At 42.0% G+C, this 19,854-nt stretch overlaps 1 protein-coding gene across 3 annotated transcripts in view; it reads right to left on the minus strand.

Moving 5' to 3' along the window:
• The window catches only part of camkva (CaM kinase-like vesicle-associated a), a 42,517-nt gene extending 25,013 nt beyond the window's left edge, over positions 1 to 17,504 (minus strand). The window contains exons 1-3 of one of the 3 annotated variants that reach the window (XM_020055229.3): positions 17,321 to 17,504; positions 16,907 to 17,025; positions 1,334 to 1,603 (exon numbers count right to left, since the gene is read on the minus strand). The gene's annotated coding sequence lies outside the window, so the exon portion shown is untranslated. Of the gene's footprint in view, positions 1 to 1,333; positions 1,604 to 16,906; positions 17,286 to 17,320 lie in introns of those variants that run through there. The other 2 variants (XM_020055228.3, XM_010901857.4) reach the window with 2 other exon arrangements.
• Positions 17,505 to 19,854: the final 2,350 nt, after the last annotated feature.

Raw genomic sequence — 19,854 nt, forward strand, 5'->3', positions numbered from 1 at the left:
GCACTTTAGGTCACTTGTTAGGAGAGATCTGTACATATTCAGTATATAAGGTGGGTCCTGTTTTGAACTCTTGCCATAGTTCTGATTCTGTTAACCTAACACTCCAGCACTGTCCCCACATTCTTTTTAACTATTACAATTCTTTTTTTATCGTTTGTGATTGTTTTCCTGCTTTAAGACCTACAACCAATTGACATCCTGCTGATTTAAAATGGCTTGCAGACATGTGAGACCCCCGAAAATGAGAGGCAGAAAAGCCAATCCAAATTCTTATACCTCCAATGTATTTGATTCTAAAAGTGATTGTCCTTGAACAGTTCATTTGGTGGTTGGTACATATAGAAAGACCCCACTTCTAAAGAAGACACAAGGATTGAACAGTTTAAAAACCCCACCTACTGTTAACAAGCCATAAACTGGGGGACCAATTAAACAGAAATACAGCTCTTTCGCAATACTGATCAGGCCTGGTTTTACTGATGACCAAACTTCGCAATCAGTAAAAAAAAACTAAAAAACTCCCAAATAAAATAATAATAGGGCAATTTGATAGTGCTGTGGGGTTTCTTGGCTGGCACAGGGTGCCTGGTTGCATGATTCTCAGGGCTTCATACAATCACTCAGGTGTTTTGAAGTCAAACGTTTAACCCAGTGTCGAATTATGGGTCTCCACTGAATGATAGTCGTATTCCAGCATGACAAGATCAGTTGGTTGAGGACATACCTTGAACACTAAATAATTAGAGCAGCTGAAAAGCAGGACAATTTACATATAGAAATGTCCTGCAAGCTCATTAAAAATTACAAGATTAATCGTTTCATTTTTGTTTGCAGCCAAGCAACCATGTACTTCCCCCGAGGTATCACAAATACATTTGTCTGTGTCATTATTTTTCATTTTAATAAATAAAGATTTTAAAACACAACCCAAATTGGTTCTGCAACATTGAAATTGCATTGCCTTAACTATTTTAACCAGGTAAATAATTCTCCCCGATCTCTCAGGTCCGGGCCTGGTGCCTGGCAGCAGACAAGGTCCTGGCATCTGATAACGGGCAGCGGTGTGAGGCCCTCCAAGGTTAAGCCTTGTGAGGCTCTGGTGACAGGGGCCAGATGGTCATGCACATCGCAGAGTTAGGAAAATGACATTGCCTTTCAGCCTTTTTAACACTCTAGATTTAGTGTAACGACTGTAAAACCTGAACGACAATTACAATCAACACCAAAGACGATGGAAAACCACGACAGAACTGCAAGAAAAGCTACATGAAATCACTGGTGAGAACAGCGAGAGATGTCTGCATCAGACAGGTGAGGTTAGAACTCCTCTTACCTTTTTGATCTGCTGTTGACAGGATGGAAAGAGGAGACACCTCTTCACCTTGCGTTCTTGCTCCTGACTTATCTGTTATGCTTTAAGACAGAGATATGTTTCCCTCTTCTTCTTCATCGCCTAATCTGACCGTTCTGTTCTGATGTTGTTTGTTGCCTTGGTAACCAAGTTCTACATAAGCGTCATGGTACAGTGCCTTTAGAACGCAGCCAGCAGCCTCACACACAAGGGGGGGTGGGGGGTACAGACGCATTGCCCATCCACACAGAGCTGTACAGGAACAGAGCTAAATTTAGTGTCTAGATATACACCTCATTGGGTTTCTAGACAAAAAACAATAGTTTTGTATTATTTTGATACAGAGGACCATTATGGACAGATTTTTGTACCTTTCGAAATGGAGCATGTTGGTAATAGGAACAGTACCCAACAGAAACAGCCTTAAAATCAAAGGGATTTCGAACCACAATGGGAAACATTTTGCTCTCATGGTTCTTATTCTTTGTTCTTTGTCAGGATAGGTTATGTAAGGGAACATTTAAGGTCTATATCCTTTGTATTCTACATACAATTTCATTTGTTTTTTATTTGATGTAATCTTAACACACATGCAAAAAAATGTAGGTCACTGTTGTTTATTACTATAAGCATACAACAACCTTGACAGATAAACAAGGACAATGAATAATTACTGTGGTTTAACCAAATGTTTTAATGAAGGTTAACTGATAAAGGATCAGTAATAGACTTTCACATCTCTCTTGAGTAATTACGTGACATTCAATGACTTGTTAAAGATGGATCTAGTGAATTACACCATGGATAAAGCAGAGGTAAAATAAAAATGTTCAAAGTTCCCCTTAAAATGTAGCTTTTAGTGGATTCAACCTTTTAGATTTTGGTCTCTGCAACACTTTCAGTAAGGGTAGAAGTGTGAGAATGTTTTTTGACAGAAGTGCTTACTCAAATGTTATTGCAACTGTCTATTATTTTATTTTTTGTATTGGCAAAGGACCTTCTTTCTCAAAATGCCATTACAATGCTCTCCTGTCAGTCCACTGTGAATAGGACCTTTATAAATAATTGTATCTACTGCAATTAACATTGATTCCTTGTTTTTCGGGATTTTCCCTCAGGTATAGCTATGTTTTGACATGTATTCCTGTAAGTGCTTTTTCAATGTAAATTTCGCTATCACAAATACAGACAGACACACACGATTCCCAGGAGATGCAGTTGACACAGACATAACCGTGAAGTGACAGTAATGACTGTTGGCCAATGAGCACTTATGATGGGACATAACCAAATCCAATATCAAATCTAATCCGACACTCAATATTAAATCCTGAATAGCTGTCATCTGTGTTGCACACCCAAGGGCCTTCAACCCTCAAAACAAGGCTGATTACACCAACATGCTTTAAAAGTACATTATGATTTCCACTGCATTAATTGCAAATGATAGGGAATGTTGTTCTTATTGACCATGGCAGTGGTGTCATTGAACTCAGTGAGGAGATGTGTCTTTCCCTTACAGCCATTGCGCAAAGGGACTGCTTCTCTCTGTTCTCCATTTGAGTCTGACAGAGTCAGGCTGTACCGGACAGGTATGCTGCTTTACTAGACTTACTGAACCCTAATAACATTACGCTTTCTTCTTTTGTTTCACCTCAGAGAACTGGCTAATAAGCTGTTCAAAGTCTGTGGGGTAGTAAGCGACACAGCCTTTCACATGGGCGATCCGGATTCAAATCTCAAGAAGGCCATACTTTCTATCGCGGTCCGTCTGAACTAGGCTTGCCTGGTTTCTTGTTCTAAAAGCGGTAAGGTGTAGTTAGGCTAACAAAATATGTCAATGATAGTTGCAAAATATATATTAGCTTGCTAGCTAGCAAACAGTCTACATAACACTAGGTTCACCTCACTCACAGCTAGCACTGTATGACACCAGCCAAGAAAAGACTGAAGTTAGACAAACTGGTGTTTTTTTATGCAAAGACAAAGTGAGTGGTACAGCTAGCTAGCTATGATATATTAGAAGATAACTACCTAGCTAACTACCTAGCTTAATACTGTAGTTGAAAAGTTGGCGAACGTTGTAGTTCACTACAGAAGTAGCTGCATTCGACATTTCAACCTAATGTGGGACTTATAAATCAAACATTGCCATCACATCAGGTTCTGCAGGAGTCAATGTAGATCAAGTCGTCATGTCATATGTCCTACATTTTTAGCAGGATCAGATGGTGACCGTGAGAAGGTCCTTGTCATAGCAGGATCAGACAGCCAGGGTGAAAATATCAACCGTGGGGCTGAGGTGAAATGTTGTCTTTAAAGGTGGATAAAATTAGTTATGTTAAGTGTAGCCCATATCTTGAATATTCATATTTATTTGTAGAACCAGACGGATATTGAGTCAACCAATGTAGTCATGCACGAATGTAGTGGAGCTTGGGAGGTGAGGTTGTGAAATTCAAGTACAGTACTGGCAAAATGTACATGTAGATCACATTATATCAGCCACACACATTGAAATACGGAGGTCTGCAGTAGCTCTTCACATCATAGACAATATGGTAACTAAGTAATATTAGATGAATTGGCTGAAGGCTGTATTTTGCGTGTTCGTTGTAGCAGAATCAATGAGATGTTGTCCATCAGTGCACATACAGCATATGGCCAAAAGTATGTGGACACCCGAACATCACACGTATATGAGCTTGTTGGCCATCCCATTCCAAAACATGGGCATTTGCAAAAACATATTTGTCCCCACTGGCGTAGCTATCCAGGGTGTGGTTGCACCAGGTCCCACGGTGGGTGGAAGGACCGTGCTTGACCTCTATAAAAATGTAAAAAACATTTATATTGTGAGTTTCTATGTGGTTATCACAGTCAGACCTCAGGATTGGCCTTCCAATGCGTATATACCGCTTCAGAATTTTTCATTGGGGGAGGGGGGGGGTCCATGTAAGGACAGCTTGCACCCCAGCCCGGCATCATCATGCTATGCTAGTGTTTGTCCCCCTCACATTTGAAATCAAACCTATGCCCCTGCTCAGGCATAATGCATTTTGACTGTTACAGGAGGCAAACACAGGACCTGTTGTTCTGGAGCCAGCGTCTCTAACCACCATACTAATACTGTGTTTGACCCCCTTTCGCCTTCAGAACTGCCTTAATTCTACGTGGCATTGATTCAACAAGGTGCTGAAGGCATTCTTTAGAAATGTTGGCCCATATTGATAGGATAGCATCTTGCAGTTGATGGAGATTTGTGGGAAGCACATCCAGGGCACGAAGCTCCCATTCCACCACATCCCAAAGATGCTCTATTGGGTTGAGATCTGGTGACTGTGGGGGCCATTTCAGTACAGTGAACCCATTGTCATGTTCAAGAAACCAATTTGAAATGATTCAAGCTTTGTGACATGGTGCATTATCCTGCTGGAAGTAGCCATCAGAGGATGGGTACATGGTGGTCATAAAGGGATGGACATGGTCAGAAACAATGCTCAGGTAGGCCGTGGCATTTAAATGATGCCCAATTGGCACTAAGGGGCCTAAAGTGTGCCAAGAAAACATCCCCCACACCATTACACCACCAGCATGCACAGTGGTAACAAGGCATGATGGATCCATGTTCTCATTCTGTTTACGCCAAATTCTGACTCTACCATCTGAATGTCTCAACAGAAATCGAGACTCATCAGACCAGGCAACATTCTTCCAGTCTTCAACTGTCTAATTTTGGTGAGCTCGTGCAAATTGTAGCCTCTTTTTCCTATTTGTAGTGGAGTTGAGTGGTACCCGGTGGGGTCTTCTGCTGTTGTAGCCCATCCGCCTCAAGGTTGTGCGTGTTGAGGCTTCATAAATGCTTTGCTGCATACCTCAGTTGTAACGAGTGGTTATTTCAGTCAAAGTTACTCTTCTGTCAGCTTGAATCAGTCGGCCCATTCTCCTCTGACCTCTAGCATCAACAAGGCATTTTCACCCACAGGACTGCCGCATACTGGATGTTTTTCCCTTTTCACACCATTCTTTGTAAACCCTAGAAATGGTTGTGCGTGAAAATCCCAGTAACTGAGCAGATTGTGAAATACTCAGACCGGCCCGTCTGGCACCAACAACCATGCCACGCTCAAAATTGCTTAAATCACCTTTCTTTCCCATTCTGACATTCAGTTTGGAGTTCAGGAGATTGTCTTGACCAGGACCACAGCCCTAAATGCATTGAAGCAACTGCCATGTGATTGGTTGATTAGATAATTGCATTAATGAGAAATTGAACAGGTGGTCCTAATAATCCTTTAGGTGAGTGTAGGTTTTCACTATAACTACAAAAAATAGCAGATTTTTTTTTTAAAGCCGTCTGCGAATTAATGATGAGAGAGCGAATATTCTGATTTTCGCTTTTGGGGAAAACATTAAGCAGGACATTAAAAACAATACTAAGATGATTAGACACAAAAAAAAAATCTTTATAAGATTATTCAGGGTATGAGTAAGAGTAAAAACCATGGCCATGATTGTGGGTCTGACCAGAGACATGCTGTGTCATGTCAAATGATCCAGTTAGATTTATAAATTTGGCGGCTGCTATATTTGAGGGAATATCAATATGGACATTGAAATCCCCTGCAACAATGATATGGTCATGTTTCACCACCAGGGGGGAAAGACATTCAGAAAATTCTGGTATGAAGTTGGAGTTAGGTTTTGGAGGGCGATAAAGCACAGCACATAAAACTGTCTCAAGGCAGTGAATAGAAAACACAGAAAACAAGCACCTCAAATGAGTAGAATTCTGATACAGTAATGGATTTGAACTGGGTTTTGTGAACTACAGCAATACCCCCTCCACATCCATTAACCCTAGGCTTGCTTATAGATTTATAATCAACAGGGCAGAGATCATTTAATAAATATTGGTCACCATCTGTCATCCAAAAAATCCAGGTTAAACTCTTTGATGAAATCATGTCAAATCATGAAATCATGTTTTGCAGATTTTGTCATCTTGACGATGTGAAATTTAATATCACTTAATAACAAACTAATATGCAAAGTATAAATGCTAATAAAATGTAAAACTAAAACCTGTGTTTAACCAGCGGAAAATAAAGGACTTTTCCTTCTATTGCCTGAGATAATGAAGGGGCTGGACATGCTGACATACTGAGTTCTGATTGGTCTCATGTAATTGGTATCATGTAAACAGCTTTTGTCATAACACGACTGTTTGGTCAATAAATCATTGTGAACCTGGGGTTTTCAAAAATGGACAACTGCGATCCCAGTGCTACAGCTGTGAATCACATCACTGCCCCTGAATTTTGCTGGTGTTTTCAATGAAGTTGTGAGATACTACTTTCTGGAGTACAATGATGCCATGACTCAGAAGATGAATCGGACGACGATGAAGAAATCCCAGACTTGAGATACTGTTCAAAACGTTCAGGAAAAAACGAGGCATTTCATTGCAGTGCCAATGGAGGAAAGAAAACGCTAGCTCCTCTTGTGTAAAACAACTGTCCAAAAATTACATTTACAAGAAAAGGACAATCATGGCAGTTCTGATAGAGACAATGAAAGTTGCATAGATTATTGGCGTATTGAATGCCTTGAGTGTGAACAGTAGCGAAAAGACGCGCTGTATGTAAACAACATCAACAGACTAAACGCAAACAACAAAGGACTTTGTATATAATCAGAGGATACATAATTGTTTCAGTCTGCCGTGAAACATTCCTACATGTATACGGTGTAATGTTTGCTAAATAGCTACAGATAATTCCCTTTCAAAAAGATGTCCAAGTCGTTTGTATTATTGCTAGTTATCTAGCTATAGCTACTGACGTTACTGTTATTGTTAGCTAGCTAGGTAACAACACGGACTTAACAGCTAGCTAACATTTCCTGGTTTCTAGCTGGTGTGTGATTATGCTTAGCTATTATGTTTGCACAGTATATGACGTTACTGTTAACATTAGCTAGCTAGGTAACAACACTGACTTAACAGCTAGCTAACATTTCCTGGTTTCTAGCTTGTGGGTGATTATGCTTAGCTATTATGTTTGCATAGTCTTCACAAAAGTGAACAAGTCACTTAGTGTCATAATAAGCTATCTGATTGACCGGTCATTCATCCAGGTGTGTGTGATTATGCCTAATCTATAACCCTATAATGGCTCAGTGGCTGTTCACCAGCACTCAAACTATCTACACTTACATTGCTGCTACTGTTTATTATGAATCCTGCTGCTAAGCTACTTAACCTTTCACTGTACTGTTTATACGTGATGTATCAAGTCCATTTATGAAAAATGTATATTATGATATAGTATGTGTTTATTAGAGACCCAGTTTAGCACAAGGTCAGAGTGTCCCCAATACTTAAATAGTTGGGTGGGGTAAAAGGCCTAAGAGGGTGTGAACAACGCTGAATGGGCATAAACCAAGACCAGCTCTCTGGAAGTGTGAATCTTTCAAGCCTTATTTCTCAGAACTAAGTATAGCCGATTATAAACATTTAAAGCAGCATATCTTTCCCATAACCAAACAGTATGTTTTATATACCATTTCAAAGAATCTGGAGTTTTATAAAATGCAATAAAAAGCAAAAAATAAAAATGCGATTAGCCCAGTTTCCTGAATTCTGTCACATATGTATTTCTTTGGTTGAAATAAATTGACCTGAATATTATTTTTCAAAATACTATTACAAATCAAATCTAAAATGTTTACATATGACTATATACCATGATATACCAAAAGTATACGTTTTTATGACAGGCGCTCCGTCACACATGTTTGTTGTTTACAGTCATCAGTCAGAGCGGTAGTAGTGTGGTGGGGTCCAGAATGATGCAAATGTTAGCAAGTGGATTAAAGTTAACTAATCCAAGGGAAGATGGAATATATTTACTGAATAAATGTTACCTACGGAAAAATATTTGGCTACAAAACGCTAAGTAAAGCTCAGCGGTGGAATAGAAAGGCGTTTTAAGCAAATAGGTGAGTTAAGCAAATAGCATATGGCTGGCTAGCTTAGCTAACTAGCTTCTCTAGACTCTTCCATCCAATAAACTCAATGTTACGCGTTGATAAATATTGTCTTATAGTTCTGTTGCCGTGTTTTGCGTGTCAACCACACGGCTTCCTCCATTAGCATGGTCTGTCTTTTCTCAAACAACCAGTCATTGAGCCGATGTTACATGAGAACGACACCCACTCCTTTGCGCATTATTTAGTGGGGCTCATGTTGTATCGGTCGTTTTTAAAAACATGTATTTTGGTTAACCAAAAACTATTCAAATAATAACACAAACTATTCGGATAGTAAAATCACATCCCTACTTCCTATCCGGCACTCCACCTCATCGGGGTACTAACCACCAGCCGGAGAGTGATGGCAGCAGCGCATCCGAAGGACACACCTGTTTTCACTTAGTCATTAGTTCAGTATATATTGGTTCTATTAGTCACAGTACAGCACTCATTATTGTTTCTTGGAATGTGAGGTGCGTACGTTGTATTGCTCATTGACGTCTCTAATACACTGTTTCCCAATCCTGGTCCTGGGGAACCAAAGGGTTGCATGTTTTTGTTTTTGCCCTAGCACTCACACACCTGTTTCAAATGTTGCCCTGCCACTTACACAGATTTTTCTGCAGGGACTGTAGTTTCTTCTTGAAATCAAATATGCGAGCTCCAGGAATGCAGTATACCCGTGAGTGACCAACCTCTGGGAGTAGTTCCACATCTCGCACAATCGAGTCATCCACAATTATTATCTCTGGTGTCGGTGTCGACCCCAGCGCAGGCTGGTCATCAAGTGACTGGATGGGCTCTGAAGAACGTTAGGCGAGAAAACCTTCAATAAAATCCTCTTTTTCCACATACTGTTTGATTACCATAAACATCTTTCAAATATCGCACTTCATGGCAGTGTCCTTGTGGGTTGATGTGTCCATCTTGGGCCTTACATCACACAGGAGGTAGTAGCTAGTGGTCCCAGACCAAGGGCTAACCACAAGACGCAAATGGAGAAAAACTTGTTTAAAAGTATAAAATCCACAAATTCAGTTCAGGTATAAAATCGCCAAACTCGGAAGAATAAAACGTGTATTTTAAAACGATAAAACGTAAAAACTGGTAACAGATAAAATCCTAAAACCACGTTACCACCAAACAATTTTAGGCAGCATAAAAACAGGGAGTGACATCTCTATGTATATTTGTGATGGGTTGTTCACTAAATATTCATTCTTTTTGAACAAATCTTTTTGGTGAATTGTCATTCATGATTAATCTCAGTAGGATCTTCAAATCTCATTAACTGGAAGTCACAATGAACAAAATTAATGTTTTTCCACAGATCATCGAATTTTGTTCACTGGAAAGAACGATGAACGAAATGAACGATGATCCACAGACCTTCGAATCTTGTTCACCGGAAGGAACGATGATCGAAATGAACGATGATCCATGGATCTTTAGGCACTTTGGATCACCTGAGAACGATGGAAGGCAAACGACGAGTCTTTAAATCTTTCTGATCTCCAAGTATCTCATTTATTATCATCCTTAATGTTCCAAAGTAAGAAAGGTTAGCTATAAATATTAGGACAGTAGGCTGTTATACAGCTGTCAAGTGATTGTTATATACAGGTCTATTGGTAATACTGTTAACTGTCAGGACTTGAATAAACTGATCAGATTTATTAATAAACTTTTTCTCATGGTCCTTTTAATTCCGTGATCACCGGAAGGAACATCAATGGCTAAGGAGAAGATAGCTTAAGTCTTTTAATCTTTTTGATCTCAGAGTCTCTCATTATCAGCCTAATAGTGTCACGTCCTGATGTATTACACCTGTTGTCTTGTCCCTGGCCCTCACCAGGTGTTCCCGGTTCCCTATTAGCCCTGTGTACTTAGACCCTGTTCTCTGTTTGACAGTTGCCAGATCATCTTGTCTTGTCTTGTGCGGAGTTGGAACACCTACAGAACGTGGTGGCCTGCCAAGGGGTCGACACGAGGAGGCGCTCCATGGCTTCGCAGAAGAACTCTGCAAGCAGAGAAAGCGCCAGCAGGAGGCCAACGACAGCCTGCGGCGAATGTTAGAGAGGATAACCCTGGCCCTGCCCGAACAGGTAGCTCCCCACCTGCCTCCTGCCCCACCTACACCCAAATTCCCAACACCCCCTCGATACCCCAAAGGGAGCCGCACTTACCTGCTCCCGAACGGTTCTCTGGTGACTCCAGTTATTGTGGGCCCTTTTGTGGGCCCTTTTTTCGGCTGTCTTTCAGGCTCTGGTATATGACGTGCTCCGGGACATGATTAACCGCTTTGTTTCTGTGTATCTGGATGACGTTTTGATTTACTCCCGCTCTGCCCAGGAACACACCTCCCACGTACGACAGGTCCTTCAGCGGTTATTGAAGAACAGTCTTTTCGTAAAGGCTGAGAAGTGTATGTTCCATCGCTCTGTCATTCCCTTCCTGGTATACATAGTGGCCGCGGGTAGCATCCGGATGGACCCCAGCAAGGTCCAAGCCGTCACCGATTGGCCACAGCCCTCTTCACGCCTGGACCTACAACGCTTCCTTGGATTTACCAATTTATACCGGAGGTTCATCCGGGGCTACAGCGAGTTGGCAGCCCCGCTCACCGCCTTGACATCCACTAAAGTGGATTTCCTATGGTCCCCAGCAGCAACCCGTGCCTTCGCGGCCCTCAAGCAGTGCTTCACCTCAGCCCCCATTCTGATTCACCCGGACCCGGCCCGGCAGTTTGTAGTGGAGGTGGACGCCTCCAGCGTCGGCCTGGGGGCTGTTCTATCGCAAAGGTCAGACCGTGACCAGAAGCTGCACCCCTGTGCTTACCTCTCCCGTCGCCTGACACCTGCTGAGGCTAATTACAACGTTGGCAACAGGGAAGCAACGGCTCGAAGAACACCAAACCGGATGCGCTCTCCCTGTGTGTTCAGACCTGCTGCCGACCATCGAGAGCCTGAGCGCATCCTTCCCGCCTCCTGTCTAGCTACGTCGCTAGTTTGGGGTGTTGTAGAGGCAGTGCAAAACGCGCAACGTTTAAGTCCTGACCCTGGGGGTCCTCGCCTGTTTGCCTGTTTGTGCCTGACAATGTCCGGTCCAGAGTCCTGGAATGGGGCCATTCCTCGACACTCACCTGCCACCCTGGCGCCCGCCGGACCTTGGCCTTCCTCCGTCAACGGTTTTGGTGGCCCACCATGGGGGTGGACGTCCCCTCTTTCGTATCCGCCTGCACGGTGTGTGCCCAAAACAAGACGTTACGCCAAGCCCCAGCCGGTCTCCTGCAACCGCTTCCTGTCCCTCGTCGCCCATGGTCGCACATCTCCCTGGACTTTGTCAGTGTTGCCGTCGCTGTCTGACGGCAACACTGCTATCCTCACGGTGGTGGACCGGTTCACCAAGGCGGCACACTTCATCCCCCTGCCCAAGCTGCCATTGGCCAAGGAGACGGCCCAACTGATGGTGCAGCACGTTGTCCGGATCCACAGTCTGCCTGTTGACGTCGTCTCCGATCGGGGCCCTCAGTTCACTTCCCAGTTCGGGAGGCCATTCTGCACCCTCATTGGCTCTTCCCTCAGTCTGTCTTTCGGCTTTCATCCCGAGTCAAACGGCCAATTGGAACGGGCCAATGAGGACCTGGAGACCGTGCTACAGTGCCTGGTCTCACACAACCCCGCCACGTGGAGCTGGCAACTGGTTTGGGTGGAGTATGCCCACAACACCCTGCCCTCCTCCGCTACTGGGCTCTCCCCCTTCAAGTGTTCCCTGGGCAACCAGCCTCCGTTGTTCCCAGAGCAGGAGGAGGAGGTCGGTGTCCCATCTGCCCAATTGTTCATTCGGCACTGTCGTCGGACATGGAAGACTTCTGCGCACCAACACCAGGTACCGTCGACAGGCCGACTGCCGCTGGACCCCATCACCCGGCTACCATGTTGGCCAGAGGGTGTGTTTTTCCACCTGGGACCTGCCCCTTCGTGTGGACAGTCGCAAGCTGTCTCCCCGCTTCATCAAGCCTTTCAGATCTCTCGGGTCATCAGCCGCTCAGCTGTTAGCCCCGCTCCCTCCGTATACACCCGGCTTTTCACGTGTCTCGTATCAAACCAGTCACTAACTGTCCGTTGTCTCCTCCCCCTAGGCCTGTCCATCTCCCGCATCTCACCGACGGCCACCCGACCTATTCTGTTTGACGCCTCCTGAGGGTTCGGGCCCGGGGCTTCCAATACCTGGTTGACTGGGACGGCTACGGGCCAGAGGAGGGACATCCTCGACTCGAGCCTCATCGCTGACTTCCATCATCTGTGTCTCGGTCAGCCGGGTGTGCGGCTGACCGGGATACTGTAGGGAGGGGGGTACTGTCACGCCTTGATGACCGCCCGACAACGAACACTGCCTGTCCCCCACCGCAAGCCTGCCTGCTTCCCTTGTACCTTCGACCATCTGACCGTCCCGATAACGACCATTGATTAGAATAATACATTTGTATATCTTCTAATAATACACATAATGAACATTCTTTTAGTGATGGCTGTAAAGCATGATATGGTGTAGCATTTCCTCTTAGTTAGAGAACTAAGGTTGCTAACTAAGAGTATTATTAGTACTACGGTTCCTAACTAAGAGTATTATTAGTACTGTTCCCATCTTTGTAACAAGTGTATCCCAACTTAAACTGTTGGGCTACCCCCCACCCCTCAGTTCAATTATTGTATTTTAATAGTTTGGAAAGGCAGAGTGAGAACAGAGTGAGAACAGCTGATGTGGTAGTTGATCTTTGGGGCATTCCGAGATGAGTGTTCAAATACTTGTGTCCAAAATACAGAATGCAGAAACTACTTTTGAGTGGCTTACCATTACACACAGTGTTGATTTACACTCAGGCTGTCTGCAGGCTGCTGCTACAAATTGTGATAGTTTGGTATGTAATTACAGAGGTGTACAAGAAAAAAACACCAGCCTCTCCACCTCCTCTCGCTTTTGAGGCTTTCCAAATTAAGAAATTATTTCAACATGTATGTCAGCAAGAAGCACTGTGATACATGACCATGACACAGGCGTCATGGAAACAGCACAAAGCATGGTACATGTACAGTGGGTACAGAAGGCTGTGTCTGTATCTCTTGGCTGGCGGGTTTTGCCAACATCAACAGGTTAACATTTTTATTGGCACCGTGGTTAGTAGGCGTGTCTACTGTCTTAAAACCTAGGTTTGAGACCCTTTAGGCATGTTACACTGGCACCACTGGCAAACACCATTGTAATTATGCACTAAAGGGCCCTAAATCCACTGGACTACACTCAATAATTTGGGAAATTTCGATTTGCTCCAGAAAAACACTACATTTTTTCATTTTGTTTAGATTTTTCAGTCAGACCTTGAAACCTGGATACAAATTCCCTTCTCATGGTGTTTCGGTACCTCTTTCCAAGGCTGAAATACTGAGGTCATGAGTCACAATTCTTGAATTCTACAAAATCTTTGCTTTAGAATGATTCATTTTTTTCATTTCACTACTTTTGTTCCGCATGTAATAAAAAACATTTTTGTTTAAATACAGACAACTAGACCTCTGAGTCCTCATTGGTAGATAAGGGCCTACATGTGCTTTCAATGACAACATTAACTCTATTAACAGGGTTATGGCCAAATACTATTAAAAATAGAAACTTTATTAAAAGGGTCATTATTAGGAGCTATTAACAATGTAAAAACAGGATGGGTGATACAAAATAGCTCCATCCGAGACAATGACCCATAACTGTCAAAGTTTTAGCCCTGTGACTTTAGGCTACAGTCCTCACTAATCTACCAATTATCCCCTGTAGTTCCTTGTCATCTGAGCTGAAACCTTTTTATTGCAGAGTCATTTAGCAGATTCTCTGATGTAGAGTGACATTCAGTTAATGTATTCATTTTTATAGAAAGAAAGGTTTGACTCTGCCAAAGTAATTTTCTTTTCACAACCAGTAGGTAAGTGAGACTGCCTAAATGAATCTCAAAATAAAACGACTCCAAACTTGCACCAACAGAATAACATCATGACTTGATGTTTTAATTACACCATTTGGTAGCATATCTCAGCAGTCAGTCGCACTCTGTCAGAGTGAAACCAAAATGGGTTATGGTTAGGATAAAGGTTAGGGATAGGGTTAAGAATGAAACAACTCAAAGATAAGTTATTGATTCCGAATGGGTAACTTCAGAGTTAAGATCTGGGAAAGTATTAGAACAAAACAAAATAACATCTAGTGCCCCACACTTGGACATTTAACCAGCAGTCTTCTGATTTGAAGTCAGCAGGTTGAAGGTTTTGGCTTTCAAAAAAACAAAAAATGAATGCCTCACACAGTAGAGAGTAGAAACATGCACACTACCAAAATAAGGTCCAAATGGCTGAAATGCAAAAATAGTTAACCCTTGCAGTCTTGCATTTTTGGTCCTACAATATTTCTCAGAAGGCTAATCCTAAAATCTATTTTTCTTGTTCCTTTGGCCAAATGTGGCTTCAGGTAGGGAATCAGGTCAAACAGGATCAATTGACTCTGCAATCTGGGGGGTACTAAGACAACATATGACCAACATCCCTACTAAATACATATATGGATTGCATGTGATGCAATTCCACCTGGAATATGCAGGTCTACACTGGAAAGACAGCTGCGGACACATCTGGCATCTGTGTTAGACTCTGGGGTGTCTTTAGGGGCACACTGTCAATAATATGCGCCAATATTTTACCTTATATAACCTGGGGAGCATGTTGTGTATGTTTGTGTGCGCACGTGAGTGTGTGTGTATGTATGTATGTGTGCTCTTGTGCTGAGGTGAGGTAAGACAATCTCTGCTATGTTACTGCATTCAGCAGCATTCTTAACCAGTATTCACCAGCACCAAGTTGATCTTGAGTCTTCAAATTCTTTAAATGGTCAACTTTCATTTTTTTATGTCCAGATACCCAATGTCCAGGATGTCATAAAGTTTCATGCAGAACAAATACACTAAATGGTATTTCAGACGTGTAAAACTCTGAAATGGCTATGAATGACCCTAACATATCATAAGGGTTAATAGATTAATTCCTAAAAAGAGAAAATGCATAAAGGAATAATCAAATATTCTCTCTAATATGCCAACGCACCTAAAAATGTGACGGTATTTGTCAAGAAACTGCTTCACACAACAGCTGAATACGCAAGTTGAAGAGGGCAGCATAAACGCCTGTCCACCATCTTGGTCCACAACGCATTTGAGAATCTACTAGAAGCTAAGACACTAACACTGCCCCTAAAGGGTGACAGCGTAGCATATAGAGCTAAGAAAACCGTAGCCCCAATACTGATTTGACCTCTAAACCTGACGCCATATACCTCTGTGGAAACCTGAGATCTGACTGTTAGTATCAATATGGTGATTCCATGGTGAACACCAATCCTATCACAGGGCGAGATGGAGTTATGCCCATATTGATTACACCTGTCAAACCTTCTTAGATCTTAAGTGCAAGTAGGGTTATAGGGCTTCACTATGGGGACTATAGAATCAGCACATCCTGGTGAATAATTAGTTAAAATGGGCTGACAGAGCTCCATGTAGTCATTGTAATTACATTTTTCCAATATAAAGAAGCTATCAAACCAGTGCTGGTAAAAAAAATAAAGTGTAGAAGTGTTAGTGCATGCTAGGCTTGTTAATCCAAATGATTCCCTTTTACAATCTGTGCAACACATCTGGACCCATCATCAGCCCTAAAGAGTACACACTAAGAGGGAGGGGCTGCCCTGATCACTCACTGAACCATTATTATCCCTCCTGCCTGAATGGTAACAAACTGCAAGGTATTGCTATTACATGCAATAATGTGTGACTGCATTTAGACAGACAGCTCATTTGAGAGGGCAATAATTAAATTAGCTGCTGAACCACATGTTAGGTTGAGTGGACTGGAGTGTCAACTGAACAACAGCAAATCAAGAAATCAATAGTGATAAGGAGGCTCTGTGGTGATAAGTGTGTGATATGTTAATCTCCCGGATAAATTGAAAGGGTCACATAGTGTTACAACCTGCTGAGCTGAGGGGGACGCTTCTGCTCAATGACACCAGCAATGCAATTTCCAATTCTCATAAATTGTTTGTAGATTATTTATTTTTATGTCCTAATTAAGCTACGTTCTAATATAAAACATTTCTGTCTTTTACTTCACAATTCTGTGTTTATTAATCCTTACTAACGTCTCCAACAATTAACCAAACAATACAAAAACAAGACATTTTTTTTTTATATAGTTAGGCCTAAAAGGAATTTCAACTTTCTTTTAAAATTACCGTTCTTGTATCGTAACTTAAGTTAACAAAGTTTTCGAAAACCTGCATCATGTAGTGAAGCACTTTAATCAGTAATTATATAAGTAAAATTTACCAACATTTCGGTTTTTCGTTTAGAAAAGGCGCGAGGCATCGCAGGGTTACCTTTCACATTCGTACAAGTCCAATTGACAATTTGCGCTTCTCACTTACCTGAAAGTGCTGTGTAAAAACTGTTCTTTTTCTTTCCTTACGCGGGTTCAGTCAAACAAAATAAACTTAATAAGCTCTAGGTTTTCCAGGGTTGGTTAGCAGTGGAAGAGTTGTATTCCCTGGGAGAAAACAGAGGTAGGCTACTGTAAATCGTCGCTCATCCACAACATACACTGCTTCTTCACGAGAGCAACACAGAGTGAGAGGATGCGCATCTCTGACAGTAGGTCAACTCCACCAACGTGCAGGCAGAACGTGGACAATGCGTATGCGATTTGGCTACCCGATGAGCAAAAATAAACCTAATCTCCATTGCTGTAAAGTAAGTCACAACACATGTGGCACAGTTGCTTGTATCTTGAGAAAAATGGGGAGTAATTTATCATATTTTCCCCTTTCTCCCATAGCCTATACCTTTTCGTATGATCATCAATCCAATCCGGATTGAAAATAAATACAGTGGATTGCTTCCGCTTTCCATATGCAGGTCATTAACTTTTTACCATGCCTGGTATGATCGCCACATTTGTTTTCTGTGTTTTTCAAACCCACTTCGTATAGCGTATCGACAGCGTGATACACCGTTAGAATAATACAGTGAATCCGCACTAGGGCAGTGGGAGCCATAGCGCTTTGTGACTCAGTGCGAGCCCCCCTTGGGCTAACGTGTGCCTGTCCATACCAGAGCGCTCTCAGGTTGCTGAGGAGGCGTGATTGCTGCATAGGCAACAAGAAACAGAGGTGCTAAAACAGCTCATGACGCGCTTTGCTGCGCTATCTATCACATCAGTACAATGCAGACTAATGCTACACCTGGTTTCATTAGGTTAGGTAGTGTTACCATGTGTACTCGTAATTCTTCATTGCATTCAATGTGTGTGTGTTGCATACAGTCAATTACTTAGTCAGCGGGCTGATACATCTCTCCTTGTTTTGGGCCCCAGAAGATTTCTCAGAGTTTTGCCCCAATGTCTTCCTCCACTGATAACTCCCCCCATCTATTTTCCAGTACTATTCCCGAAGCCAGGACGTACCATTACAATACTGCCAGCTAGCTGCAATGTCCATACAAGTATTTCTAACAAAAAAACTTTAGCAGCACTTATTTCTTTTCCAAAGGTCTTGTCTTAATAATAATTATTGATATGTGTAAACAGTTCTGTTCATATATAAATTCTTATAAAGGATAACAGATTCAATTTGGATCTACTTTGTGGCAATCCTGAGTTTATATAAAGAAACTCATTTTTTAAATTTTCTTTTCAAAGTATATCAATGAATAATGCTGAATGATGTTGTGGAAAATGTACATCATCATAGGCCAGTGAGAGTGGGACCAATTAAGAACTTGTAATATTCCTTTGAATTGTGTACAGGGTGTTTAAAACAGTCATTTAATGAAAGCTATCTTAATGGATCTGCTTTTTCCAAAAACAAAATTATAAAAAAAGTTTATAAAAAATATCTGTATTCACATGGTTAAAACAAAAGGAACATTCATTATTTGTTGTTTACAGGAAACTCATTCTACATTGTCTGATGAAACTGGGTGGAAATGGAATGGGGGGGAAATACACTTTTGTCATGGGCAAAGGAATTCAAAAGGGGTGATGATATTGATAAACCGACTGTCCTCAAAGACACTCACAGAAGAGGGATCATTTTTAAATGAAACTGTCTGATAAACAGATCTGGCTGGTTGATCTCTATGGCCCAAATAAAGATGATCCACCGTTTTTTTAAAACATCAACAAAAACCTCTTAAATGTAAATGCTGGTAATTACCATATCATTACTTTAGTAGATTACTACACTGGTCAAAATATTTATAGTAATCGTAAAGAACATCATACTACAAATTACCATCCAATGGCACTTGAAGAAATCACTAACATCATGGATTTGAAATATGCTGGAGAAATCTAGGAAAATCAAAGTCTTATAACACTTGCAAGTCTTATGAGTAATACAGCTTAAGTCCAAGTTAAGTCACAAGTCATAGATGCTTATGTCCAAGTTGAGTGGCAAGTGTTTTCTCTTTTTACCAAGTCGAGTCTCAAAATCTCAATATTACAGCACTTAAACAGAACCGGAATGGAAAATATGAAGATCTGATTCATTTAAAAGACTGGAGGCTTCTTGCACTTGTGTTTATGCTAAAATTATAAAAATAAAAATAATGTATAGGAAAGGTATCATGTTTGTGAAAGACATAACTGTACAGATGGAAAAATGCTTTCTTACAAGCAATTCATTGAGAAAATTTAAGGATGGTGATCATATGAAGCCATTTATTACCACATAGTTGTTTGACTTATTTTAAATCATAATGACAGAAATCACCCAAATGGCCCTGTCACGACTCCCGGGACTCAGGACAGAGGTAAGATCCAGAAGCAGATACAGACACCGGGGTAAAAGGACAATGATGATGTTTATCGTAGTAGTCTGAGATGATAGTGGAGATACGTAAGAATTACGTAGGTGGGTATGAATGTTTTGTTGGAGGGCGGATAGTGGGTAGCAGTGGTACAAAGTCTGGGAGGCAAGAATGGTCAGAAGGTCAGGCAGGGTTCGGTTGACAGAGCGGGGAGTCAGTCCAGGCGAAGGTCGATAACGGGAACAATGTATTGTTGTTCGGGGAACAGGCTGACGTCAGACATGAGGCGTGACAAGTCGGACTCCACATGGTAACACAACCGGTGGCCCAGTCGACAACAGGATTGTGCTTAACAAGCCACGTGTGCCCTAATATAACAGGGTTTTGAGGTGACGAAATAACCTGAAATGCAATGGACTCAAAATGGTTACCAGATAGCTGTAAGCGGATAGGCTGTGTCTTAGTGGTGATATGGGAAATAAGCTGTCCGTCTACGGTCCGGGCATCAATGCTTTTCGTCAGAGTGAGTGTAGGTAATCCCAATTGGTGAACGAGTTCTTGATCGATA

The sequence above is a fragment of the Esox lucius genome, chromosome 17 (genome assembly GCF_011004845.1).
Source record: "Esox lucius isolate fEsoLuc1 chromosome 17, fEsoLuc1.pri, whole genome shotgun sequence".
NCBI classification, from domain to species: Eukaryota; Metazoa; Chordata; class Actinopteri; order Esociformes; family Esocidae; genus Esox; species Esox lucius.